Here is an 11,606-nt window from a genome sequence, read left to right as displayed (position 1 = left end):
ACATGCAAATGGTGGTGAGTAGGATTTAGTTTGAAATGACCTTTAGCAAGACATGTAACTAGACATAGGCTATAGAAAGGGATTTTAAGCACTCACAAGATGTTAAGTCAAGTTTTGAAAAAAATTTTAAATTCACAATAAATATCGTACAAAACAGGTCTGCAATAATATTAAATATTAATTTAAACAATAAGTCCTTCAAATGATATACCTCTTCTTTGTAAAGGAATGTGTTTTGGAATACAAGTTTTAAGTTCGTAATTTGGAGGCAGATATTACGGAAAATTGGTTCCGCATCTACGATACGAGCTGCGCTTCTGCCTTCCCCTCACAGGGATTGCAGCATACTGAAAATGGCTCACGCCGAAGAAGATTCGAGTAACGATTCTTCAAGTGAATGCTAGTAGAATTGAGGCTGGATAGATGGCCGAGTCAGCAAAAAATTATCTTGTTTTCCTAGAAATCGATGTCATTTCCTGGAATTGGGAGGCAAGTTTCGACAAGCCTTTAGTTGCTATGTTCATAGCCTTTTACGGGTAGTACAGAAGCGCGTGGGAAAATTTTGGTTTATTTGAATCCCCGTTACCCCCTACTCCTCCTGGAAAGCCAAAGAGCATAAGCGATTTAGCCCCTTGATCCTATTCCCACGAGATGACTGTAGAATATGAATTGATAACATGATATTCAAATGATCGAAGCTTCTCAGCAGATTGTATGAAATTGGTCTTAGTTGCTAAGGTAAATATTATATGTCATGATTTTTTTTTTAAAAGCGTGAGATGAGACACACTATATGAGTCTCATAACGAAACACATACTCATGCAAAATCGTGTTGATTAGCCCCTTGGCCCTATTCCCACAAAGTGTCTGTAGAAGACGTGATAGTCAAATGATCAAAGCCTCTCACGAAATTGGCTTAGTTGCTAAGGTAAATATTGTATTTCACAATTTTTTTAAAGACGTGAGACATGAAACCAGATATAAGTCTCATAACGAAACACATACCTATACACTCCTTTCCCCAGACCTCCTGCGAATGGATTCCATTGATTGAGCAAATTCTAATAATGGAAACTTCTCATAGCATATCATATTGTTTAAAACGTAGGGTGTGAAGTATGTTATATGAATATTCACATGACGATGTCTGCTATGATAAGTAAATCGATATCACTTCCTGTTTAGTTGTTATGTTCATAGCCTTTGAGAACATCATGTTGCTAGAAACAAGATGAAACATGCCTTTTAGGGTTACCATCAGCTATAGATTCATGAAAAAACATGCCTTTTCTAGTCGTCTTGTATTGGTTAGCTAATTTGAATTCCCAAGCCCCGCCCCTCCCGTAAAGACTCTTGAACGTCTACCGGATCTTCATCAGAGTCCTTTCAGTTACCACGATTGAAACCTGCCAATTGATTGTGTTTTCAGCTTAAACTGTAGTGAGTGTTTTGTGCTTTAAGTTCTTACGAATAAATCCTATCAATTGATTGTGTTTTCAACCTAAAACTGAAGTGTATGTGTGTTTTGTGATACCGCTCGTTCTTATTAAAATAGGTAAGTAAAATATATATATATATATGTTCTTTCTTCATTTAGTTATAAAGGCAGTTGAAAGAACAAGTGTATTTATTCAAAGTTCCGTTCATGTTCTAACATTTAAAAAAAAAACACAGACACATATGTGAATGTCTGTTTTGTTAGTCTCTTTCTTCCTCTGTTTTGTTAGTACATTGAACTACATCTTAAAATGGTTTAGTTTCAAGAGCAACAGATAAGATGCTATTCTCAAATGTTTTGATGATACGTACTACAACGAGATAACAAGACTGCCCTAGTTAAAAACAGATAAGTGAACTTCTATGAGGCTTCTAAGAAAAATGATAAGATGGAATTCTTGAATGTTTTCTGGTTCGCATTGCAATTGACGCAAGAAGTGTCTGTAGACTTGGTATTTTAATTTTGATAATATGATGTATACGTCTGTCTTTCTGTCTGTAAATGAAATCTTTTAAACAATGAAGAGTTTTACGTCCAACAATAAAGCCAACAAGGTCTGTCTGTCTTTCTATGTCGGCTATGCTAATGGAGGCGATGGTAATGAGTTGAGTTGATTTTAGTTCAGCGTCCCTTTCAGCAGCGAGGCTATATGAGACGTGGACCTACTGATTAACGTGGAATCTGAACCACTAAGTTTTACGTCTTACAGTTATGTCGGCTATGCTAATGCAGGCGGTGATGATGAGTTGTTGAGTTGAGTTGATTTTAGTTTAGCGTCCCTTTCAGCAGTGAGGCTAAATGAGACGTTGACCTAATGATTAACGTGGAATCAGAATCACATGAGCTCCAGCCGGGACGATGGTAATGAGAAATGAATGAATGAAATGTTGCATTAAATTCACGTACACGGTGTTTGTCCACCGAGTTTTACGTCCTACGGTTACGTCTACTAGGCTAATGAAGGAGAGGTGATAATGAAAAAATGAATGAAATGATGTAATGAAGAAAGTGGAAGGAAACTGGTGAACTCCGAAGGGAAATCCACGCATACGATGTTTGTCCACCACAAAGTTCATAGGGCACGAACTGGGATCGAATCATGGACCCAAGCACTTGAGGTGAACGCTCTACCACTGAGCCCACCGTGCCCTCTGGAACGTAAAAATGAAATGATAAGGACGGTTTTCCGGGGACAGTCAATAGCATCTTTTCGTTAAGTTGTAAAGGAAGCAGGGGATTTGTGGTCACTAAAATTAATGACAAGTATATAGAAAAAAGACATGTGATTTGAACACGGGACCTCATGCACCAGAGGTAAACACTCTACCACTGAGGCACTCAAGTTAATTTCATAATTTTCTAATGTTAATAAGAGTGAAATCTAACGATAAATACACATACATAAGTCAACGAACTGAGAGAGAGTTTCTGTATTGAACACGAGACCTCATGCACCAGCGGTGAACACTCTACCACTGAGGCACTGAAGTTAATTTCATAATTTTCTAATGTTAATAAGAGTAAAACCTAACGTTAAATACACATACATAAGTCAACGAACTGAGAGAGAGTTTCTGTATCTGCAATGTCTACTTGCAAAGAGCAGAAAAATAAGATAACAGAACATGTTTTGTATTTCAATGTTATTCTCCAGCTGTCGCGTCAACATTATCTTAGGTCATGGTTTCAGACAACACGAAGCGAAGATATGTATGTGTGTGTGTGTGTGTGTGTGTGTGTGTGTGTTTTAGGTAATATTAAAACAGTGTTTGAGATCTAATACTTGACAAAACTAGTGTTGCTTATACATCTCGGATGTCGTTACCTATGTACACATGATGTTGATTGATTTTTGAGTTTAACGTTCCGTTCAGCAGCGAGGCTATATGCACCACAAAGTTCACACGGCAAGAGTTAGGATCGAACCAGGGACCCCAATCACAGAAGGTAACAGTATTAGTTTCGATTCCATAGTTTTCGAAGATGTTGTATTCAATAAAGACACTTTGAAAACAGTAACGTGACATCTAAGGGGTAAAAAGTGTTGAGCTCCCCCGGGGGTGATATTCATACACGTAAAATAAACAACATTAGTATCGATTCTATAGTTTTCGAAGGTGTTGTATTCAATAAAGACACTTTGAAATCAGTAACATGACATCTAAGGGGTAAAAAGTTGTGGGCTCCCGGGGGTGGTATTCTTACACGTAAAAATAATATAAAATAAACAATATTAGTATCGATTCCATAGTTTTCCTAGTGTTGATTCCATATCGTGACAGGATTCCAATCTGTGACTTCCCGTGCACTAAAGATGAACGCTGTATCACGTAAGAAAAAGAGATGAAATCTTTTAGTTTAAAATGTCTTCCCTCCCTCATTCACATGTTAAGGGGAGCATATGAATAAGACACATGTAGGAACGGTTTTCCGGGGAAAGTCAATAGCATCTTTTCGTTAAGTTGTAAAGAAGATAGCATTGAATTTGTGGTCGCTAAAATTAATGACAGTATAAAAGAAAGACGTGTAGAGAGGAGGAGGAGGAAATACGGATTTCGCGTTCACTAAAATTAACGATAAAATTCTAAAACAGAATAAGTATAAAAGGCCGTGTAATCTACATATCTTCATTAGTCAATACATTTGAAAGAGATTGTGAGCATACATTTGTTTCACTCCTCATCCCATGGAATAGGAAGAAAAGTTAAAAATATTTAAAAGGTATGATGAGAGATTATTTCATTGACATCATAAAGTTCTGTCTTATATAGTATATATTTATATATCTAATATATATTGATTTATAAGTAACAAAATTCATTTCTTTTTTATTTTAGGTTGCATACAAATAAAGATAAGTGTAATCCTTTTTCCTATTCCCGTTGATATTATTATTATTATTCCTTTTTAATTACTTATATATTACATTTTACTTATTCGTATATTCTTTTAAACACTTATATATCCTTTCAAAATATTTATATACATATATATATATATTCCATTTAAATAAGATTTATATATCCTATTATATATCATATTCATATACCGTTTACACATATTGCATTACGTATATACATCTGAGGAAGAAAAATGGCAAAAGAGAGTACGCAAGATTTACTGAAGGAGATTACGGTCTTCATTAATGACATTGAAGAAGAAGAAGAAGAGGTAGTGGGCGTAAATAACGAAACGCAAGTTCTTTTAAGTGAAATAAATGCCATAATCGGGATAGAAGAAGAAGAAGAAGAAGAAGAAATGCAAGAAGAAGAAGAAGAAGAAGAAGAAGACGCAAAAGAAGAAATGGAAATAGATCATCATGAAAAAATGCAAGAAGAAGAAGACGGAGAAGAACAAATGAAAATAGAAGAAAGAATAGAAGAAGCAGCAACAGCAACAGCATCAGCAACAGAAGAAGAAGAAGAAGAAAGAGAAAGAGAAACTAATGAAATTCAAATTCCAGTAGAAAAAGAAGAAGAATATGATGAAGAAGAACTATTACAAATATTGAACAGTACTAGCAATAGAACGATAACAGAAGAAGCATCAGGCCGTATTAAAGAAATTATAAAGTGGTTACAAGAAGGAACAGAAGAAGACGTCGAAGAAAGGAGAAATGAAGAAGAGCTGCTAAATCTCACGTTTTCCCAAATAATAGGAGAGGATTACAATAAGGAAGAGATGAAGATAGAAGAAGAAGATGATAAGTTTTACACGAATGAACTAGAAAATTGGATTAACAATTTGTTTCCCGATCCCAGAAAAGAAGAAGAAGAAGTAATATATCCCTCAATTATGGAAATATTGGCAGAGGCTAGTGCAGAACAGGAAGAAATGGAAGTCGATTTAGACGATATAGAAAAAAGAATGGACGAATTGCTAGCCGTATTTCAAGCACAACGAAATTCAAATATACAAGTAGGATTCGGAAATAACAACCGTAATGATGGACACAATAGATTTCATATAATAGAAGAACGAAGAAGACAATACAGAAGATACAATATGGAGGGTAGAATGCTACGATTCCGTCTAGCCCCCGTGCGTGCAGATGAAAACCCTTTTACGGCAATTGAAGCAAGTCTACGGGCACTAATAGATTATTTACTACGTAATGTGGACCAGCATGATTACGTAGGAATAACAATCACAAACGAGAGAGAAGGACATCGACCATTTTGGTTGTCATTCAGAGAAGCAAGAAATCTTTCAGCAGAAGTTCTATGGATAAGTTATGAGAAAGTACTGCAAAGTAATGCGGCTTTTCTTATAAATGAAGATTGCATCGTGAATTTTCATCATGTACGTATGCCAAGAGGACAAGGTGGATTAAAACAACATATTTTGAATGCTGAAGAATATGTAAAGGCAAAACGTGGTATTATCACAATTAAGAATAAAGGCACAAGATGTTTAGCACATGCAATCGTCGTTGCCATAGGACTGAAAAAATACAAGGGAAGAAATCAAACTGAATATAATAGATATGTAAAAAATCAAAGTAAATATATAATAGAAAAAGAAGCAGAAGAACTGTGTGAAGCTGCCGATGTAGATCTTAGTCATGGTGGTGGAATTCCTGAAATTCGTAAATTTCAGGAATATTTAAAGGATTATAAAATTACTGTGTATAGGGGCTTTTCAGGAAGTGATGTCATGTTTGAAGCACCACCAAGTGATAATGAAAGAACACCTTTAAACTTAATCTTTGTAGATAACCATTACAACGTCATTGAAAGCTTGACATCATGTTTTAGCTGTAGTTATTATTGCGAAAGCTGTCATAAGAAATATGAAAACAAGCATGCACATTTGAAACATTGTACAGCTGTATGTTTTCGTTGTCATCAGAAGCCACCATGTGATTTTAAAGAAACCCATATTACATGCAATGATTGTAATCGAGAATTTTATGGACAGTCATGCTATGACTATCACAAGTCAGCTCCATATCAAAATGGAAAGCCTTTATGTTCCATTGTGAAATGTTGTGCCCAGTGTTTGAAAATTTATGTAGTAAAAGAGAAAGGTTCTCACGTGTGTGGAGAAACTTATTGCAACATTTGCTATGCTATAGTACCACCCAATCATGAGTGTTACATGAAAGTGAATGAAAGAAGAAAATCGAAAAAAGTCAATGAAAAAATCATCATGGAGAAGAAAGCTATGATTCTGTTTTATGATATTGAATGCAAGATACGAAAATAGAAGATGAGGACGCAAACATATATGAACACATACCTAATGTCTTGGTTAGTCAACATGTATGTTACCAGTGTTATGAAGATAACAACATCAAGAATGGTTGTGTCATTTGTGGAAAGCGAGAAAATATTTTTGACGGAGAAAATGTAATAGAAGATTTTCTAAAACATCTTCAACAACGTCGACCAAACATTAAATCAGTAATCTGTGTTGCCCATAACTCAAAGGGATATGACGCACATTTCATCATTAAGACCATGGTTGAGAAGATGAATTGGACTCCAGAAGTAATCATGAATGGAGCAAAAATTCTCTCTCTTAAAATAGGAAACGTAACCTTCATCGATTCACTAAGCTTTCTTCCTATGCCCTTAAGTAAATTAAGTGGTGCATTTGGGCTTCAATCGTGCAAAGGATATTTCCCACACTTCTTTAATCGACGTGAGAACCAAACCTATGAAGGGCCGCTTCCAGACATTAAATATTATGGAGCAGATACTATGAAAGTAGACGAAAGACGCAAGTTTCTCCAATGGTATACCGAACATCAAAACGACACATTTAAAATGAAAGAAGAACTCATCAAGTATTGTGTACAGGATGTCGAGGTATTACGTCAAGCCTGTATTTCATTTATGAATACATTTGAATCTGAAACTAATGTCAATCCCTTACTTGAATGTATTACAATTGCCAGTGCATGTAATTTGGTATATCGTAGAAATTTCTTAAAGGAAAATACAATTGGTATCATACCAAAGAACGGATATCGATGGAGAGATGTACAATCAGTTGAAGCAGTACAATGGATAGCTTGGGAAGAAAAAAACAGAAACATCCAAATTACCAATGCTGCACGTAGTAAGGAAAAACGAATAGCATCAATGAAAGTAGATGGTGTATGGACAGATCCCAACACAGGAAGAATACACGTCTGGGAGTATGAAGGCGATTTCACACATGGTTGTATCTACTGCTACCCTAACGACAGAGATAAACCCATCTATAACAATGCTACAGATACCATGGAATTTCGATATGAAGCAACAAAGAAGAAAATCCAAAAATTAAAAGATTTTGGCTGTGAAGTGCATGAAATATGGGGTTGTGAATTTAAAAAACAATTGGCAGGAAATGAAGAGATGAAGAAGTATGTTAGTAATCATCCGTATACAAAGAAAACACCACTAAAACCTCGTGACGCTTTTTATGGAGGACGTGTGAATGCCATACGTCTGTATCATAAAGCACAAGAATCTGAAGGAGAGACCATAAAATACAAAGATGTTATTTCATTGTACCCATTTATCTCTAAGACTAAGAAGTTTCCAATTCGTCATCCTACTATCTACCTGCCTGGAGATTCAAATATTCCCACCATTGAAGAAGTAGAAGGATTAGTTAAGCTCAGTATTTTGCCTCCAAAACAACTGTTTCATCCTGTCCTCCCTTATAAATCAAATGATAGATTGATGTTTCCACTCTGCCGTACATGTTGTGATGAATTAATCCAAGCACCTTGTAATCACAACGATGAAGACCGAGTGCTACATGGAACATGGGTAGCAGATGAAGTAAGAAAGGCATTAGAAAAAGGATATAAAATAATAGATATTCACGAAATATGGGCATATGACGTTGTTCAATATGATGAAAAAACAAAAAGTGGTGGCTTATTTGCAGAATACATAAACACCTTCCTGAAAGCAAAAACAGAAGCTAGTGGATGGCCATCATGGTGTGAAACAGATGAATTAAAGAAGAAGTACATTCAGCAATTTTATGAAAAGGAAGGAATACGTCTCGATGAGAACAAAATTAAACATAATCCAGCACTTAGAAGTTTAGCTAAATTAATGCTAAATTCATTTTGGGGAAAATTTGGTCAACGTGAGAACATGGGTCATGTCAGCATTATTAATGAACCCAAGGAATTATATGAAAAATTAACATCTCATGATATAGATGTTCATCAAATATTTCCAGTAAATGATGACATGTTATATGTATATTGGCAATACACCGATGACGTTCCTGTTTCACTACCAACAGTAAATGTTGTCATAGCCGCATACACAACAGCACAAGCAAGATTAGAATTGTACAAATATTTAGATCAACTACAAGAAAGAGTATTATATTTTGATACTGATTCCGTCATTTATACGCAAAAACCTGGTGAAAGTACAATTCCAACTGGTGACTTTTTAGGCGATTTAACAAATGAAGTCCTCGAATATGGTAAAGAAGCCTATATTTCAGAATATGTATCGGCGGGCCCGAAGAATTACAGCTTACGTATTTTTGATCCCAGCACGAAGAAGGAGTTTCAAGTATGCAAGATACGGGGCTTTTCATTAAACTATGAATCTTCAAAACACCTAAATTTTGATGTAATGAAGAAAATGATAGTAGATAGTGAAGAGGATGCAGAAGAAGAGGAAGAATCTCGTCCCACGGAAGTCAAAATTACCAATGAGAAAAAAATTTGCCGCAGGAAAGACCATACGATCGTCAGCATGCCCGAAACAAAAATTTATAAGATAAATTATATTAAACGACGTAGAATACCAAATTCATATGATACTCTTCCATATGGCTACACTACTTCCAACAAAAGAAGAAGAGAAATGTAATAAGGCCCTTTATAAATAAACGTATAAGGAAAGAATGATCATACTCTTTAACATGGACACGACGTGGAAACATCCCTTTTCATGTATTGTTGCCGGACCAAGTGGATGTGGAAAAACTTCCTTTGTAATACGTTTCCTGTCCAATTTATCACGTGTGGTTAATACATCGTTTCGTCATATTTATTGGTACTATGCAGAATGGCAAAATGCATACAGAGAAATTTCGACAAAAGTACAATTTATTGAAGGATTACCTCGAACAAAAGACTTTTTACCTGAAACTGGACCACATCTTATTATTATTGATGATCAAATGTGTGAAGTGAACCGCAATATAGTTGATTTCTTTACAAAGGGTTCTCATCATAGAAATCTTAGTGTACTATTTATTACACAAAACATATTTCATCAGGGAAAAGGAAGCAGAGATATGAGCTTGAATTGTTCTTATCTCGTATTATTTAAAAATCCAAGAGATAAATCACAAATTAAACATTTGAGTTATCAATTAACTCCTGAGAATCCAAAATTTCTTCAAGAAAGTTTCAACGACGCAACAAAGTTACCATATGGATATTTCTTTATTGATTTAAAACAGGATACGCCAGATGAACTTCGTTTTCAAACAAATATCTTTCCTGATGATATTTATCATTACGTTTATGTTCCATCGAAATAGAAGAAGAAGATGTGTTTATAATGATTGTTTTAAACTGTGTTTCTTCATTCTGACAATATGTCTCCAAGAGTAAAACACGGAGATCTTCTTCGTACGCTGAGCAAAGCAAATCCTAAATTACGTAAAGCTATACTGGCCAATGCAGACTCTTCAGTGATTCGAAGTATTTGTGAATGTTGTTATAATGTATTAAAAGGGAATGTACCTCTTACAAAGACACAGAAAGCAAGATTAAAGCGATACAAGAGGACGCTTCGATATCTTGTGAAGAAAGGAAACTCCATCCAAAAGAAGAAGAAGCATTTATTAGTACAGCAGCAGGGTGGATTCCTACCGGCATTATTAGCTCCTATTTTAACTGGTGCATTATCAAGTTTACTATTCCGTTAGTACAATGGAACACGCAAAGAAGATGATTTTAGTTCCACCTGAAGTTCTGAATCGTATACAAACACCAGCATCATCATCATCATCAGCCCTGGAGAAACGTGAATCTAGTTTGGACCAAGAAATGCAAGAGATTTTACAGTTATCAGCGCTTAGTGATGAAGAAAAGTGGAATCAGTATAACAATATTCTTCAAAAATATTTACATTTAATACGAAAACAAGAAGAACCTGTGACACTTTCAATTACGTCAACTAAATCAGAGAAGCCTGAAGTAGAAGAAGAAATATTATTATCTATACCCAAAATGTTTCGTAAAAGAGCTGAATTACTACTACATAGAATGAAACATGATGATAATATCACGTGGGATAATAAAGGAACTGTTTACATCAGAGGTGATAAACTAGAAGGATCTCACATTGTAGATTTAATTTCTGATGTGTCGCGACCCCGGAAACACACAAATCCACCGGGATGGGAGAAATTTTGTAATTATTTATCTTCTAATAACACACCTCAAGAACTTATTGGAAATCCAAAACGTTTGTCATATATTTTACGACGAACTAAAGCATCACCAACAGCATCATCGTCAAGGGAAAAAGTACCTCTGAAATCGTTTCCAGAAGACGACGAAGAAGCAGAAGAAGAAGAAGAAGAAAAGGAAAAAGTAATATCTCCTATAAGGAAAAGGAAACGTGCCTGTAAACGTCCAGTATGGTCAAGGTGGAAACCGTAAACAAACAGTTAAGCAAGATTTACTACAACCCTTCACATCCTGCCTCGTTTTCAACTGATAAAAAATTGTGGATAGCTACAAAGAAGAAAATTCCTATACATTGTATAAGAAGATGGTTACTGCAACAAACAACATATACGTTACACAAACCTGTACGTCGTCGTTTTAAAAGAGATTTCTATGTAGTGAATAACATTGATGATGAGTGGGAAAGTGATATTAATGATCTTCAATCTCTTCATAAATTTAATGATGGATATCGTTATATTCTTACAGTGATAGATGTGTTCAGTCGATATGCATGGGCTGTGCCATTAAAATCTAAAAGTACAAATGATGTCTTAAAAGCATTGAAGCTTGTGTTCAAAGACAGAAAACCAATTACATTTCGAACAGATAAAGGAAGTGAGTTTACTAATAAAACAATACAGAAGTACTTAGAGGACAACAAAATAAAA

This window comes from Thermobia domestica, chromosome 14 (genome assembly GCF_964235325.1).
Source record: "Thermobia domestica chromosome 14, izTheDome1.hap1.1, whole genome shotgun sequence".
Taxonomy (NCBI): Eukaryota; Metazoa; Arthropoda; class Insecta; order Zygentoma; family Lepismatidae; genus Thermobia; species Thermobia domestica.
Note: the sequence above shows the minus strand (reverse complement) of the source record.